Source organism: Schistocerca piceifrons, chromosome 7 (genome assembly GCF_021461385.2).
Source record: "Schistocerca piceifrons isolate TAMUIC-IGC-003096 chromosome 7, iqSchPice1.1, whole genome shotgun sequence".
In the NCBI taxonomy this organism is placed as follows: Eukaryota; Metazoa; Arthropoda; class Insecta; order Orthoptera; family Acrididae; genus Schistocerca; species Schistocerca piceifrons.
Genome location: NC_060144.1, coordinates 356986926 through 357005691, shown reverse-complemented (window position 1 = coordinate 357005691; position 18766 = coordinate 356986926). Strand labels below are relative to the sequence as shown.

Here is an 18766-nt window from a genome sequence, read left to right as displayed (position 1 = left end):
TTTCAGGCAGCATCACACTGGAAAACGGGAAAAAATATATGTTGTTAACATCAGGGCTTGTAACATATATGTATTTGGACATCTATGGAGTAGGCTATCTTCGTTTACAACAATCAAACAATTGGTTAACAGATTATAGACATAGTAAATGAAGGTTTGTTGACGAATCCAATACTTCCTTATGTTTCAGTACCGATGCCCGGCACTGAGTCCCTTACGAATCTGTAATAGATGCTGTCACACCTTAGCACTGCTTTTTTCTCCGTTAGTTATGTCGTTTCAGGCAAGAATGTTTTAATCATGCAACTGCTGAATTATGAGATGAACGCCAAAAAAGTGGAAAACGTTAACGGAATATAGTGGAATTAAATCAGATCATGTTGAGGGAGTCAGATTAGGAATAACAGCACACGAGTTTTGTTACGTGGGCAGCAAAATAAGTGACGATGAGCAAAGAAGAGTTGGCATAGAATACAAACTAACAATAATAATAGAAACATTACTCAAACGAAATATATGTTAACTGAAACTTCCTGGTAGATAAAAACTGTGTGCCGGACCGAGACTCGAACTCGGGACCTTTGCCTTTCGGGGGCAAGTGCTCTACCAACTGAGCTACCCAAGCACGACTCACGCCCCGTCCTCACAGCTTTACTTCTGCCAGTACCTCGCCTCCTACCTTACAAACTTTACAGAAGCTCTCCTGCGAACCTTGCAGAACTAGCACTCCTGAGAGAAAGGATATTGCGGAGACACGGCAATCATATTAGCGCACACTCCGCTGCAGAGTGAAAATTTCATTCTATATGTTAACTTCTTCATTAGCTAGTACCATCGCCCTGCAGTTTTCGCAGGGTCGGCATGGTTACAATTGGATTTGGCATGGTTAATTGGAAGGGGTGGACGGATGCCCTTCCTGCTACCACCCCGTACCCCCCCCCCCCCCCACCCACCCACCACCCCCAGGACGGGATCAGTGTACCCCAGCTATCTGCATCCAGTATAAATCATGGAATAGTGAGAACGTCTTTCAAATGTCTGTGAGTCGTGTAACTGAGGCGTGGCGCAGGGATCAGCTCGGTAGTCACCTAGTGGGATGTGGATAACCGCCTAAAAACCACCTCCAGCCGTCGTAGTGAATTCGTCGGGTGGATTCGAACGAGGGCCCGCGCGCCTACTTAAGTCCAGGTAACAGCGCATTGGCGCTCTCGGCTAATCTGGCGGGTAAACGGAATATATGTTACACCCAATAAAAATTTAAATGTTGGGAAATGCTTTCTGAAGGCATTCTTATGGTGTTAGCCTTGCACTCAAAATGGAACATCGATAATAAACACTTCAGACAGGAAGGAAATCAAATATTTTTAAACGTGGTGTTACAGAAGTATGCTAACTAATAAGGAGATAATAAATCAATCGAGGGAAGGAGGGAAAATTTTTTGATGTTAATTGCTGCGAAACAGGGCACAAGGACAGAAGGCTATGACCAACTAATGAACTGAGTTACCAATTAAAAGGCGTGCACATTTACTCAAGTAATAAGAAAGCTTGTAAAACTCATTTCAGTTCGAGTAACTATACATTAAAACATTAAAGTAAAAACAGTGCTCGCGAATAATTTACTCAAATCTCTCGAGAGCCGAAAGAACTGTGCACAAAACAGATAGTTTTAAAATATAGCTTAATAGTTATAAAATCAATATATAAACTGAAAAGAAACTTCCTGGTAGATTAAAACTGTGTGCCGGACCGAGACTCGAATTGGGACCTTTGCTTTTCGCCGGCAAGTTCCCTATCAACTGAGAAGTTTGTGGAATGAAAATTAAGTTTTCTATTGCTGTCAACAACTTACGACTTACAGCAACAGTGTAAGCTCAATGAATGCGTTACAATATAATCAAACGATCGCCCTTTTCATTTGACCACGTTGTTTTATGACAGGAGTGTAATTACTGCTTCAGTTGTACTCCTCAAATTATTTTCATCCTAGAGCACATTTAATGGTCAAGATGACAGATGTTTGTTGAAGAATATGTTCCTATACAATGCAACAATACCCTCTCAATTTCATATGCATGAACAGTTCTCTGTAGACAATCTTGGCCAGCTCTCTAAGGCTAGAACGACCACGGTTTTTCTAATGATCTTTTTCTTCTACGTAGGACGTTTCGTGTTGTTCAGATATTTCCTGCTCCTTCCTTTGGTTGCCTGGTCAATAAACCCACCGATTCCTGTGAGAAATACTTCATCAACGGTAGCCACGGTGGAAACGTTAGAGTCGATTTAGTTTTGTTTTATAAGGCAGGAAAGTCGATACGGTAAGCAGCTATATTTTATTACACGTGTACAAACATGTTCCTCTAACGCGTTATTCAATAAAAAGAAAACGGCAGCAAATTTCATTTCAGATTATTGGTTGTTGATATAACATAATCAGGATCCACCAAAAACTGTAAGTTTTGAGCCTAAATATTTAGATTCTAACGTGGAATTCATAGATTTAGAGTAACCTTCAGCACCTGACGGCAACTGGGATCATATCATGCGTCTGCAAGGGATTTTTCTCTCTGCGAGGACTTAGAAATTGGGTTTGACACGTATTCTTCTACATGAGACTATAGGAAGTGGCTCGGGTGGGTATGCCTCTTGGTGAACTTATACCATTAGGCTGTGGTCGGTATTCTTCTCAGAATGGCTATGGCACGTAGTTCTGGCTCGTATTACCATTTATGACCATATAACAGAAGATTGTCTCGGCGAAGTCTTAGCCCATTGTTGTGGCAAGTATGCCACTTTGAGATCCTGTAACACGTGGCTGTAGTGTGTATTAGTCGTGGCGAGCTGTAGCACATTACTGAAACATGTATGTCTATAAGTGAGACAATAGGATGCTCCATTGTTAGAAATTCTTAGTGTCTAGGCGATAGTTCACTGTTTTCAGTGACAAAAACTGCTTTTGGCAAGACTATAGCACAGGGAGCTCGTTTAAAATACAGCACGTGGCGGCACAAGTATTGCTCCCAGATACCTCTCGATGAGAGAATGTGGCACGTGTAGAACCGCGAGACCATGCCTCGGGCATGGGTGTGTGTGATGTCCTTAGGTTAGTTACGTTTAAGTAGTTCTAAGTTCTAGGGGACTGATGACCTGAGAAGTTAGGTCCCATAGTGCTCAGAGCCATTTTGTGGCACGTGGCAGGGGCAATTACTCCTACCTGCGATACCGAATCTCATGTCTGCAGTCGGTATTCCTCTGAGCGATACGTGAGAGATGTTCCTCTCCACTGAGAGGATATAGCTCATGACTACGGTGGTATTCATGTCCCAAGATTATGACAGACGTTCCTCTCTGCAAGAATATGGATAGATCTGAAGAGGATATTCCACTACGTAAGACTATAGAATCAGGCTATCGTAGATGTTTCTCTCCATAAAGTTAAAGCATGTGCTACAATGCAGTGAAAGGAGTATACTAGGGTGCACTTGTATGTGGCACGAGAATAAAATAAGAATATTAATAAATTAAAATGAAACTAGTGTACTATAAACAATGAATGTCTCTGATAGGCTCGATAACGTGGATCGTTGACAGTACGCGACAACAGAGCCAAAAATATTGTACTGCTAGAGTTGGAGCAAGAGAGTGTTGGGCGCACAGTTGTAGGTAGTGGTCAGTGAGGGAAATGAGCCGTGTGCGACTCGCGTTGATGCCCTTCCATAGCTTGGCATCTTGTAGTAGCGATAGTGGCGTCTCGTTTTCTTAGTGTGTACACTGGCGCCACTACGTTTGCTCGCCTTGTCTGTCCGTGAGTAGCAGCACCAGCGCTTATCGACAGCGCGTACTGTGGTACCATCTTTGGAGCGGCCTCTAGTATTTCCGGCTTGTCGTGTGTCGAGATAGGAGAGTTGGGACGGAGCAGCAATGAGGTCTGGACAGTCAGTACTCGTCCGACCGCTGGCGACACACATGCAGTGTCCGACTGTAGGGTGTGGTCGCGATAGTCTTATGCTGTATCGCCAATCTCATACACAACCAACGTAAACAGTCGTTTTGTTGTCACTTTTTAATGATAAAGAAATATTTATCATGTAAAAATGAATGGATGAAAATGGGGAAGAAATGGCTTTAAATATTTTTGTTATTTACCCTTTCAGTACGAACTTTGTTGTAGAACCCCTTATTTACGTGTGGTAATAAAAATTCATTTAGACAGAATTAAGCACATTTAAAATTACGTGAACCTTAGCAACCCTCTCATGCTGCTAAATTCAAACTAACTGATTAATAACATTTACGACTTTGAAAAATATTTAAATTAAATTTTTTATGTATTTCGGCCTTGGCACACATTTTCTAAATGCAGTGGTTTTTTAAATATTTACTGAATTCTTTCCCGGCGTTAGCTATGGAACACAAGACTGTCTCTGTTAGCATAAAATGGTTAAATATTGCCAAGCCGACCTGAACCGTTAATTATCATTGACAAAACACACTTCTCTATACGTTTAAGTTATTCGCTTTAGAAATTGAAAGAACCAACAGATTAACAACTTCAACGTTAATTATCCGCCTATGAATGCACAATGTAAAACCAGTAATAAATTCAGTCAGCCTCAGGATCGCTGTAAAAGAAAAATATTTCGTACTTCACTGCTAATTTTACCTGCTCCCGATTTACGGGTTTGGTTAATTTTATAGCGGAACAATTTTTTAAACGTGCCGCCGCTGAAAATCGTTCGGTCGCGGCACAGCACAGCAACACCAACGATAATTCTTTAAAGAAATATTATAGATGACATGGGCAAGCTAATTTACATCAGTAATACACAATTTTGATAAAATTATAATGTATTTAGACCATAACAATAATTAAAATTACACACCTTTATCATTTCTCCTCTAATGACGGCTAAAGATAGATACAGACAAAAGAAGTCTACTCATTCATATAATGCTACGTCACAGGTTCCTCTCTCTCTCTCAGCTCTCGAGGAAGACTACAAAGAATGCACATTATGTAGTGCTGATAATAAATATCTCTTTGTAATCTTACAACATTATTTTCCTCTGTGGCTATATTTTACATTTTTTCATCGCAGATATTAACATATTTCGTAATTACATTACGAGTATAGAAATATTACAATCATAAATACATCGAGAATATTATTACAGAAAATATTACAATAATAAACAACGTCCTTTATACCTTAGAACAAAATGTATCTCTGTAGTCAATGCGCTTTCCTGGCGTCCCTTGACACACAAAGAATATATATATATATATATATATATATATATATATATATATATATATTTGTACACACGCACAGTACAAGTTATAGTTTGACACTAGCTTGGTCCACCATCTATTATCGGCTCACTGTTCGTGTCGTGTTAGTTCCTTGTCCACTTGCACACACGGCGATGATACAGTTTCTTAATGCTTGTTCGAAACAACCTCGTGACGTATTGCTGCAGTTTTAACAGTCTCTTTCTGTCTCTGCCACACAATGCTGCACTTTCGGTTAAGTTTTTTTTCAGTTACAATGTCCGTTGTGCAATTTTTTGTAACAGCACATTCGTAACTTCTTTGTTCGCTCTTTACCAAGGGGTGTGATAATTGCGTACATGGTAACAAATATTAAAATTTCGTATTAGTTTGCCCAAAAATCATCTATATTTATGTTCGAGTAGATTTTATTTGTGCATTCCAGCCGGATTCAGGCATATTGTTCAATAACTCCTTTGAAACTGTGTCTCACTTTACTTGCAAGGTCCTACGTAACGACAGTGTAGTCTCTGTAGGCTAAAATTGACTTGGACTGTATCAGGCTAGCTCTTTTTACTGTTTCAATCTGCACATGCTTCAATTGAAGCCTCTTTGTGCGTAACTTTGTGTTACTTAAATTTGCAATAAGTTTGCCTCCCATGGTGCCCTCGGGTCACTACTGGGTGCATTACTCTCTTTGATAATACTGGTTTTAAAATAAAGTTCTCAGGGTCTCATATTATTAATATTATTCTGGGTTCGAACCTGTCAATCTGACTGCTAGACATATATATATATATATATATATATCTAGCAGTCAGATTGACAGGTTCGAACCCAGAATAATATTAATAATATGAGACCCTGAGAACTTTATTTTAAAACCAGTATTATCAAAGAGAGTAATGCACCCAGTAGTGACCCGAGGGCACCATGGGAGGCAAACTTATTGCAAATTTAAGTAACACAAAGTTACGCACAAAGAGGCTTCAATTGAAGCATGTGCAGATTGAAACAGTATATATATATATATATACATATAACAGAAAAGACTGTGCCAAGAAGTATTTCAAGTTTGACACACATATAGAATATCATGCAGTACACAAACTAATCACTAGTAAAATGTTCCTCCTGACTGGTCTCTGTCACAATTTAACACTACAAATAATTGCACTAATCAGGTTATCTGTGCAGACATTTATAGCATGTTTAAGCTAACTCTAATTAAAAAGATGACATAACACAAATAATCATAAACAAAAGAGAAAGTCAATCATATTCTTATAAATAAATATTTCTACACTAGTACATTATCTCTGCAGATAACACATCATTAATGTTCATTCATTTCCAAAAGAATGGTGTACCTTTTTACACATAACACATTGGACTATTAGTCATTTACTGTAGGAATATTTTCACATCCTTACGCGGATACAGTCCCCGTACCCTCCCTGATTGGGGATCTGCTAAGAGATAGCTACTATTTCCTTCTTGGACCAAGGAATGGAGTATGAGGCTCGACAGTAGGTTTTGTGAGGCTTCACCTCGATATTGTATTGATATCCCTTAACAATTCCTGGTCGTTCTGAAAATACATCTGTATAGTTAGATAATAACTGTACCAAATCCTGCTGTTGTATTGAGTTCAAATTTTCGGACTGTGATACTTTGTTCACAAGTGCGTCCACATTTGCTTTTAATTGATCACCTTGTACGTCTGGATAATAGAGATTTTGTCCTAGAGAATGATTGTCTAAATGTAGTATCCACTGATTCCTACATTTTATGTTAATAGCATTACAATTAGGCACAGGTACCTCTTCAGATCTGAGCATGGACAATTCTGTCCTCCTACCCGTGTTCATCAAACTTAATTTTCCCCAAGAAAGGTCTATTACTGCGTCCCTTTCTCTCAAAAAATCTACCCCCAAAATGCAGGCTGCCTTTAAACCCTTTACTACCAGGAACGAGCACGCTATGGCTTCTCCCCCTATATACATCTCTACCCGCACTTGGAGTTTAATTATTTGTCGCTGTGCACTGATGGCTCCAGTGACTTTGCAATTGTTCACAGGAAAAGTCAGCATACGCTTTTCTTTCCCCAGTACTCTGAATAGGTCCATACTCATGACACTGACAGTAGCACCTGTATCTACGGTTGCTTGCACATCAATATTGTCAATTTTGATCTCTATTATCGTTTGTACTTCGTCTTTGTGCTCCTTTATGCACGTGGGTGGTTCAGTTATTAATTCATGTCCCATCTGTACCCCGTCATTATACCTGAGGATACAGATTTCCGATGTTTTGTTCTGTGTCGGGCTGCTCTCACTCCAAACCTCAGCCGACGATGGAGAGCGTATCTCGGCTGAATCTAGTTTGTTGGATTATTACTGGTGGATGGGTGTGGCTGCTCTGTGTCGCTGACCTCCACTATGTGTAAGTTGTGTTCCGTCGGCCGCCACGGTTGCGCAATTGACGCATTTTGTGGTGGCGGTCGGTTATTGTCATATCTTTCACTGTTTTGCCGGTCCGGACTGGGCCTCTGGTTCTGTGGCCAAGTTCGGTTTGCATCGTTATAGGTATTGGTGTTCCACGGCCCCCTGGCATTTTTCCATCTACTATTGCTTGGTGGGCCTGTTTCATATCGGTCATCGAACCTCCTTTTCCGTCATTGTTCACCGGTGGACTATTGTCGTTCCGGTCTCTACCCCTATTCCCGTTTTGTACATAATCTTGTCTCCTATTGTTACCTCCGCCGTTTCCATTATTTGGTGGAGGCGTGTTATTTCGACCATTTCTGTAACCGTTTCCGTTACTTCTAGCCTGTTCAGAGGCTGCCTTAACATCCTCCTGAATCAGGTCAATTGAGTCCAGAACTGACAAGAAATGTTCCATGTCGTTCTCCGGTACGTGTATAAGTTTTTCCTTTACGCGTATCGGCAAGTGTGATTTCAAAAGTCTGATCAAATCCCGGGATGAAATCTGCTAGTCCCAGTAATGGGTCTTATTAATGTATTTCACAAAATATTTTTTGCAAATTGCCTAATTGTGGAGAATACAGCTATACGGCTCTGGATTATATACCTCTTTCCGTAATCTCTCCTGAATACATGTTGACCAATATTTGGCCAAGAATGCCTTTTCAAATTGCTCATTTGTGTCGCAACTGTCAGCTGCTTCGGTTGCCCATAATGCAGCATCTCCTTGTATGTAAGACATAACGAACTGTATTTTCTGTGTATGACTCCAAACACTAGGCAAAATGTTTCTAAATCCATTGATAAATACTACAGGGTGAACAGATTTCTTCTCCGTTGTAAAAATCTGAAACTGTCGGTTTTTAATCAGGCTTTCTTCCATCACTATTTTGGAGTGACATTTGCTTGTTTCGGTAACATTGGTTGCCTGTTCTGTCTCGCAGTCCTCTCGCAGTCCAATTTTTCACTGCTGTATTTATATGCCTATCATTGTTGAACCTGGCTGGCGTCAGCTCCGCAAGACGACGGATGACTTTCCGCTGCTACAGTGCAATGTCTGTGTGCACCGCTGTTGTTAGGTCCTGCATTTCCGCACTCGAGCACAAGTCTTTGGCCTCAGTCGCGTCGTGCACCTTCCCGTCTATTGTTTGATTAAGGTCTGTGTCTTTTGCCTCTAATCAGTTCGTAAATTCCTTTTCAATTTTGTTCGCCTGTTCGGATATTTTCTGCTCTATTGTTTGACTTGTGTCAATTTCTAATTTTTCCATCCTGTTAGCCAGTACACTGATTTCATCTACAGTACTGGCGTTAGCCACCTGGATATTATCTACTCTTTCCCTCAGTTCTTGCACCGCTTTGGGTATGGTTTCATAGTTTTGTCTCAAACTAAAAATCTCACTTTGCATAGCTTCCAAAGATTGCATTAGCTGCAAGTCTCTCTCATGCTGGCATCGATCACGCTCTGCTTGTTTAGCATCACGTTCTCTATCGCGCTCTGCTTGTTCATGCATAAACGTAGCTTGGAAATTGAGCATGCGCTCGAACATACCTCTTAATGCTTGCACTTCTGACACCTCACCACTCTCTGGTCTGTGTCTAGCGCTTGTGGGTGGCACAGTATTTCTACTTTCAACTGAATTACTGGCTGGCAGTGGCAACATTTCTTGCCCTTCTGCCCCCAGATTCTCACATTGTACTTCCTGAACTACGCCACTAACTTTACTTTGTGCCCCACTTTCTAACTCGGTATCACTGCTTTTCTGACTACGCAATCTAACCATAGTCAACAAAAGAAACAAAATCTGAACTAAATATCCTAACACTCAGGTTTCACTGACATAATCACACAAGAAATGGTCATTTGTTGAACACACTTATTATATACTACGATGACTAACTACTCAAATATCCTGTTATTAAAAAAAAAAAAACACTAACAACAAGCACACCACTAATGACCCGAGAACACAGCACTGAGGCTACTTTACTACCCACAGGTCAACTACACTGTAGCTTTACCTTTTGGTGATCTATCTTGGGTGCAGCTGCCCCCTGGTATTGTGGTAGGTGATTAATTTGTTGATGTAATGAGCTCTCTTCTTCAGCTTGCCTCTGGGTACATAGTATTCTCATGCAAAAAAATCATATACAGGTATTACCACACAATATTGGTTAGGCAATACATACAATAGATGAAAAAATTATTAATTGTTCTCCAACATAGTTCGACTACAATAAATCCCTAATCATCTCATGGGTATTTTGTGGCCACTACTTATTCGGGCCCCACGTTGGGCGCCAGTTTCATGAGAATATATATATATATATATATATATATATATATATATATATATATAACGTAAAAATGAATTGATGAAAATGGGGAAGAAATGGCTTTAAATATTTTTGTTATTTACCCTTTCAGTACGAACTTTGTTGTAGAACCCCTTATTTACGTGTGGTAATAAAAATTCATTTAGACAGAATTAAGCACATTTAAAATTACGTGACCCTCTCATGCTGCTAAATTCAGACTAACTGATTAATAACATTTACGACTTTGAAAAATATTTAAATTAAATTTTTTATGTATTTCGGCCTTGGCACACATTTTCTAAATGCAGTGGTTTTTTAAATATTTACTGAATTCTTTCCCGGCGTTAGCTATGGAACACAAGACTGTCTCTGTTAACGTAAAATGGTTAAATATTGCCAAGCTGACCTGAACGTTTAATTATCATTGACAAAACACACTTCACTATACGTTTAAGTTATTCGCTTTAGAAATTGAAAGAACCAACAGATTAACAACTTCAACGTTAATTATCCGCCTATGAATGCACAAATTTAAAACCAGTAATGAATTCAGTCAGCCTCAGGATCGCTGTAAAAGAAAAATATTTCGTACTTCACTGCTAATTTTACCTGCTCCCGATTTACGGGTTTGGTTAATTTTATAGCGGAACAATTTTTTAAACGTGCCGCCGCTGAAAATCGTTCGGTCGCGGCACAGCACAGCAACACCAACGATAATTCTTTAAAGAAATATTATAGATGACATGGGCAAGCTAATTTACATCAGTAATACACAATTTTGATAAAATTATAATGTATTTAGACCATAACAATAATTAAAATTACACACCTTTATCATTTCTCCTCTAATGACGGCTAAAGATAGATACAGACAAAAGAAGTCTACTCATTCATATAATGCTACGTCACAGGTTCCTCTCTCTCTCAGCTCTCGAGGAAGACTACAAAGAATGCACATTATGTAGTTCTATTTATAGTATTGCTGATAATAAATATCTCTTTGTAATCTTACAACATTATTTTCCTCTGTGGCTATATTTTACATTTTTTCATCGCAGATATTAACATATTTCGTAATTACATTACGAGTATAGAAATATTACAATCATAAATACATCGAGAATATTATTACAGAAAATATTACAATAATAACCAACGTCCTTTACACAAAAATGAATAATATTTTTTGTTAAACAATTACAGTACATACGAATTGCTTCATAGCGGCGTACATAGTACAATTAAATGTCATTTCATTTTATTAATAGTGTGTGTGCTGCCAGGGAACGTTACAACTTCCACCGGCGATGGAATGTTTTCCATCCCTTCTAAAACTCATTTAAATTCTGATTCTCTTCCCTGTTGATTCCTGTTTCTTTTCCTATCATGTCCTCTTCATCCTAGGGGCCTTCAGTGTACTCTATCCACCTATCCGCTGTCTTCTCATTTAACAGTGCATTTCCCATTGCACTTTTAATGTTACCTCCCTTGCTTTTAATTTCACCGAAGATAGTTTCTTTCTCGATTGTTTCTAATTTTTCATGTAGCCATTTCCCCTTAGCTTCCTTGCAGTTCCTGTTTATTTCATTCCTAAATCACTTGTATTGATATATTTGTGAATTTCCTTACACATTTTTGTGCTTCCTTCTTTCGTCGATCTACTGAAGTATTTCTTCTGTTACCTGTGGTTCCTTAACAGTTACCTATCTTGTGCCTACGGTTTTCTTCCCAATTTCTGTGATGACTCTTTTTAGAGCTGCTCATTTCACTTAAACTGAACTGTCTAATGAACTGTTCCTTATCGCAGTATCTATAGCCTCAGAGAACTTCAAGCATGTCCTTAGTATTCCTGTATCCCCCTTGTTTCAGCATTGATTCTTCCTGACAAGTGTCTTCAACTTCCATCTACTTTTCATCATTATGAAATTGTGATCTGAATATTTATTTGCTCACGGGTACGTCCTACAATCGAATATTTGATTTCAAAATCTCTGCCTGAACAAGATGAAAACTAACTAAATCTTCCCGAATTTCTAGACATTTTCCAAGTATACCTCCTCGACTCGTGATCCCTGAATCCCGTATGAAACTTAGTTTTTCAACCTCCTTTACGTACTGAATTACCTGTTCAATATCCTCATATACTTTCTCTCTGCATCTTCTGCTTGCGACCTCGACATGTTTACCTTAACTATTGCTGTCGGTGTTGGTTTGCTGTTGATTCTGATGGCAAGAGCCCTGTCACTGAACTGTTTACAGTAAGTCACTCTCTACCCTACTTTCCTATTCATTATGAATCCTACTCCTATTTTACTATTTTCTGCTGCCGTTGTTATAACCCTATACTCGTCTGACCAGAAATCCTTCTCTTCTTTCCATTTTACTTTACTGACCCCCATTATATCTAGATCGAGCCTTAGCATTTCCTTCTTCAGGTTTTCTAGTCTCACTACCTCGTTCAGACTTCTGACGTTCCAGGCACCGATTCGCAGAATGTTACCCTTTCGTTCGTTATTCAGTCTTTTTCTCCCCATTGGTAGTCCTCTTCCGAAGATCAAAATGGAGACTAGTGAGGAATCTTTTGCCAATGAACAGAGAATCACGGCACGTTTTCAATTACAGGCCACACGTCCTATGGATAAACATTACGTGTCTTTAATTCAGTGGTTTCCATTGCCTTCTGCATCCTTATCTCGTTGCACATTGCTGATTTTTCTGCCTTTTAGGACGAATGAAAGCTGTGGATACTTATCACAATGCCAGGCTACACAACAGCGCTGCGACATCTGCAAAACAAACTAATCTCTTATTTGAAAAATTTGTGAGTTACCAGGAGATATGGAGAATGTTAATTAAGACTATTTTATTTGAAAAGCTTTGAGAGTCAGCTGATAAAAATTTCGGAGGCGTTACCTTTCAGCACGCCCTCGTAGCTCTGACGGAAAATTACTTGTAGCCAGAGATAGCATTTTGCTGCAGCAGGCATTTTTTACAGCTAGGCTACAGCACGTGTCAGCAGTGGCTAATCCTTGTGACAAGCATGTAGTAGATGACTTCAGACTGCAGGTATTGCGAGCCATAGCATATGGTACAAATGCCTCCTGATTACACTACCATGTGGCTAACCCAGCTCATGGAAACAGTATCACATAGCCACAGCCATATAAGCAAGACCATGGCTTGTTCCTCCAGTGGGTATTATCCTTAGAAAGGCCTGAGCACATAGCTGTGGCAGGTTCCCCCTTGGAGACGTTGTAGCATGTAATTACTCTCTGTTGCATGTGACTATAGCAGATAATCCAACAGGCAATGATATAGCGTGTACTGGTAGCTATTGTGGGCATTCCTACATGCGAAATCATAATATATGTCTATGGCAGGGAATCCCATTGGAGATGATACGCTGTGTAGCTGAGGAGGGGAGAAGCTCTTGTCTGTGAGACTGTAGCACATCGCTCCGCCAAGAAACCCTATCTGTGAGACTACAGGATCTGGTTGCAATCAGTATATGAACTGCTAAGGGAATGACAGGAGGTATTCCTCACATTGAGGATATAGCTCATTAACGAGGAGTGTACTGCTCTTGCCAAGGATATAATACGTGGGTCGATGGATGTAAATTTTGGTGAGCCTATAGCACATAGGTAAGGAGAGGTGTTTCTTTTGGATAAGCCACGCCTGTGCTTCTCGGTCAATTTTTAAGTGATCTATAGCAAGTGAATGTGGTACATATTCCCCTAGGTGAGATTGTCTGTCACAATTGCAGCTTCCAGTGCTGAGTTTTCTTTTGTGTATCCTAAATTGTACACAGTCTGCAAAGATGTTTCCTGTACCGAGCAACTGATTTCTCAAATCATAAGTGTTTTCACACACTCAGTGGGAGTATATGGAGAAACACTTTGGCGAGCCAGCTATGGGAATTAACCAGGGACGAATGTGTCGTGTAATCCACAACGGAAGTTTTACCATGAATACACAAAGGGAGCCTAGTTCGGCGCTCTCAGTCTCCATGGGTTGGCGTGCAGAGATGCCACTATGATTGAGTAAGGTATGAAGCAGAATAAAAGTTGTTTACCATCGTTAATTCCCACATCTCATACAATAAATGTATACGTATTTTCTGGTTGGTATTGCATGGCTTGGTGTATTGGTATTTACAGCATTTCCAGGTCGTTAACGAACAGTTATCTATGTTAAAACGATATACTCATTGTTAAATGAGATGGACAGCTTTTAAAACACGATACAGAGCCGGGTTTATGTTACTCCATCCGAATATTAGGGCATTTGACTCACAACCTTGTCTAGTGAGCATCTGCGTAAAACATTTCGTTTTCCCTTAGTCTAAACTGTCACTTGTGGTAATTTATTATACTATGTGTACCATGTACGAATGTTGTGTGTGTCATGTTGGCCACAATTATGCTTTCAATGCAAGTATTTCCTCTTGATCAACCTCTATAAGATTGACTCCTGATCCCTTGTCATTCGTTTATAAGTCTAATATGTCAATAACTGAGTGTGCACTTTCCTATCAGCATCGAGTTACCTTACATAAGGTTGTAGGTTTCCTGTTCTCAGCACAGTCACCAATCTAAATGAGCCGATATTGAAATCAGCATGCACGTTACTTAAATCTCTAATCAGCAAAAGCTTTGAATCTTTCTTTACATGTTTTTTTGATACCAGAAGGTAAGTTAGCAGTTGTGAAGCAGAAATTTCATCATTTTACATACAACTTGATTGCTTTGTATCTTTAAATTTCAGGTTTCTATATAGCATAAATCAGATTAAGAAATCGAGCCAATGTTGTACCATTAAATAATTGGAGTCCTAACAAAATTTGAAATCCATTATGTAAGGTTAAATTTCATTTATTTAAGATAATTTAAATGATGGAGCTACTCACAATATTGTAGGGATTAATTATAATTCTAAGATTTCTAGTTCAGTTCAGTGACGAATTAAAAATATTAATTAAGTGTTGAAAATAAATTTGTTAATATTTTCCAGTCAAGTGCTTTCTTTCAGTTATTACTTTTCTGCTCTTTTAATTGGGTTTTCTTTAAATGAGGAAAAGTTCATGTGATAAAATAAAATTCGTAAAATATAATTAATAGAGAGAATCATAGCAGATGGTATTAGAGAAATATGGTTTCATAGTTCCCCATCTGAAGTACTTGTCAATTCACTGTTTTTTGTTTCAGAGACCATTACTTATTTTCAGTAATCTGATATTCAGGATGTTATTCATTACTTTATATTTGCACTATAATGATATATTTGAACCAACTCTATAAAATATCTTAGATAATCACTTAATGAATAATTTTACTGTACTTCTTTAAACTGCAGTTGGTATGAATCTATTATTTGCTCCACAAGTTTCTGAACCTTGACTAGAGAATAGTCCAGGTCAGTTTATGATCAATGTTTCCAATTTAGTAGTCCATTTACGATAAATGTTTCCAATTTAGTAGTGCAAATGTAGTGCCAATTTGAACTCACAGTGCAGGCACTGCCCATGAATGTAAGACATTTGATGCTCTAGTAAAGATTCGAATTTCTGTGTTTAAAGGCAAAATTGTTCCATTATCCACATCTAGTAATCAAAGTTCATCAATTTTTAAATCTCCTTATGGTGTCAATACAAAACTGTCAAGCTTGACATCTACAAAGTTTGAGAACATGTAACTTCAGCATCATTACTGGGTGTTTTGATTTGCTTATTTAATAGTTGCTGTTAGAGGCACAGTTTATTTATCTTCTTATCATTCTAATTTCTATGTTTTTATTTTCTTAATTTTAATGATTGTGTGGAGTGCACATGTGGGTTTTTAGGCTAGAGAATTCCCTCCCTGGGCCCGACAAGATGCCTCCTGAGATGTGACAAGGTAGTAGTAGGCAAAACGCAACAGGGAATAACAATATTAATGTGGTAATAGTAAACTGCAGGAGCGTCTATAGAAAGGTCCCAGAACTGCTCTCATTAATAAACGGTCACAATGCCCACGTAGTACTAGGGACAGAAAGTTGGCTGAAACCAGATGTAAACAATAATGAAATTCTAAACTCAGACTGGAATGTATACCGCAGAGACACGCTGGACAGTGAAGGGGGAGACGTGTTTATAGCGATAAAAAGTGCAATAGTAACGAAGGAAATTGACGGAGATCCGAAATGTGAAACAATATGGGTAAAGGTCACGGTTAAAGCAGGCTCAAAGATCGTAATTGGATTTCTATAGGGCCCCTGTCTCAGCAGCTGTTGTGACAGAGCACCTGAAGGAAAATTTGGAAAATATTTTGAGTAGATTTCCCGACCATGTTATAGTTCTGGGTGGTGATTTTAATTTGCCGGATATAGACTGGGAGACTCAAACGTTTATAACGGGTGGCAGGGACAAAGAATCCAGGGAATTTTTTTTTTAAGTGCATTGTCTGAAAACTATCTTGAGCAATTAAACAGAGAACCGACTCGTGGTGATAACATATTAGACCTTCTGGTGACAAACAGACCCGAACTGTTTGAAACAGTTAACGCAGAACAGGGAACCAGCGATCATAAAGCGGTTACTGCATCGATGATTTCAGCCGTAAATAGAAATATTAAAAAAAGGTAGGAAGATTTTTCTGTTTAGCAAAAGTGACAAAATCAGATTTCAGAGTACTTGAGGGCTCAACACATAAGTTTTGTCTCAAGTACAGATAGTGTTGAGGATCAGTGGACAAAGTTCAAAACCATCGTACAATATGCATTAGATGAGCATGTGCCAAGCAAGATTGTAAGAGATGGAAAAGAGCCACCATGGTTCAACAACCGAGTTAGAAAACTGCTGCGGAAGCAAAGGGAACTTCACAGCAAACATAAACATAGCCAAAGCCTTGCAGACAAACAGTGTGAGGAGGGCTATGCGAGAGTCGTTCAATGAATTCGAAAGTAAAGTTTTGTGTACTGACTTGGCAGGAAATCCTAAGAAATTTTCTTCTTATGTCAAAGCGGTAGGTGGATCAAAACAAAATGTCCAGACACTCTGTGACCAAAATGGTACTGAAACAGAGGATGACAGACTAATGGCCAAAATACTAAATGTCTTTTCCCAAAGCTGTTTCACAGAGAAAGACTGCATTGTACTTCTTTCTCAAAATTGTCGCACAGATGACAAAATGGTGGATATCTAAATAGATGATAGAGAGATAGAAAACAATTAAAATCGCTCAAAGGAGGAAAGGCCGCTGGGCCTCATAGGAAACCAGTTCGATTTTACACAGAGTACGCGAAGGAACTTGCCCCCTTCTTCCAGCCGTGTACCGTAGGTCTCTAGAAGAGCGTAGCGTTATAAAGGATTGGAAAAGGACACAGGTCATCCTCGTTTTAAAGAAGGGACGTCGAACAGATGTGCAGAACTATAGACCTATATCTCTAACGTCGATCAGTTGTAGAATTTTGGAACACGTATTATGTTCGAGAATAATGACTTTTCTGGAGACTAGAAATCTACTCTGCAGGAATCAGCATGGGTTTCGAAAAAGACGATCGTGTGAAACCCTATTCGTCCACGAGACTCAGAGGGCCATAGACATGGGTTCCGAGGTAGATTCCGTGTTTCTTGACTTCCGCAAGGCGTTCGATGCAGTTCCCCACAGTCGTTTAATGAACAAAGTAAGAGCATATGGACTATCAGACCAATTGTGTGATTGGATTGAAGAGTTCCTAGATAACAGAACGCAGCATGTCATTCTCAATGGAGAAAAGTCTTCCGAAGTAGGAGTGATTTCAGGTGTGCCGCTGGGGAGTGTCTTAGGACCGTTGTTATTCATAATATACATAAATGACCTTGTGGATAACATCGGAAGTTCACTGAGGCATTTTACGGATGATGCTGTAGTATATCGAGAGGTTGTAACAATGGAAAATTGTACTGAATTGCAGGAGGATTTCCAACGAATTGACCCATGGTGCAGGGAATGGCAATTGAATCTCAATGTAGACAAGTGTAATGTGCTGCGAATACATAGAAAGAAAGATCCTTTATCATTTAGCTACAATATAGCAGGTCAGCAACTGGAAGCAGTCTATTCTATAAATTATCTGGGAGTACGCATTAGGAGTGATTTAAAATGGAATGATCATATAAAGTTGATCGTCGGTAAAGCAGATGCCAGACTGAAGTTCATTGGAAGAATCCTGAGGAAGTGCAATCCGAAAACAAAGGAAGTAGGTTACAGTACACTTGTTCGCCCACTGCTTGAATATTGCTCACCAGTGTGGGATCCGTACCAGATACGGTTGATAGAAGAGATAGATAAGATCCAACGGAGAGCAGCGCGCTTCGTAACAGGATCATTTAGTAATCGTGAAAGTGTTACGGAGATGATAGATAAACTCCAGTGGAAGACTCTGACGGGTAGACGCTCAGTAGCTCGGTACGGGCTTTGGTTGAAGTTTCGAGAACATACCTTCACCGAGGAGTCAAGCAATATATTGCTCCCTCCTACGTATAACTCGCGAAGAGACCATGAGGATAAAATCAGAGAGATCAGAGCCCACGCAGAGGCATACCGACAATCTTTCTTTCCACGAACAATACGAGACTGCAATAGAAGGGAGAACCAATAGAGGTACTCAAGGTACCCTCCACCACACACCGTCAGGTGACTTGCGGATTATGGATGTAGATGTAGATGTAGAT

The 18766-nt window shown here is 39.3% G+C and overlaps 1 non-coding gene across 1 annotated transcript; it reads right to left on the bottom strand.

The window, feature by feature from the left end:
* Nucleotides 1-551: 551 nt before the first annotated feature.
* On the bottom strand, nt 552-626 carry Trnas-cga. Its single transcript has one exon. It is a non-coding gene; the product is annotated as a tRNA-Ser (tRNA).
* Nucleotides 627-18766: the final 18140 nt, after the last annotated feature.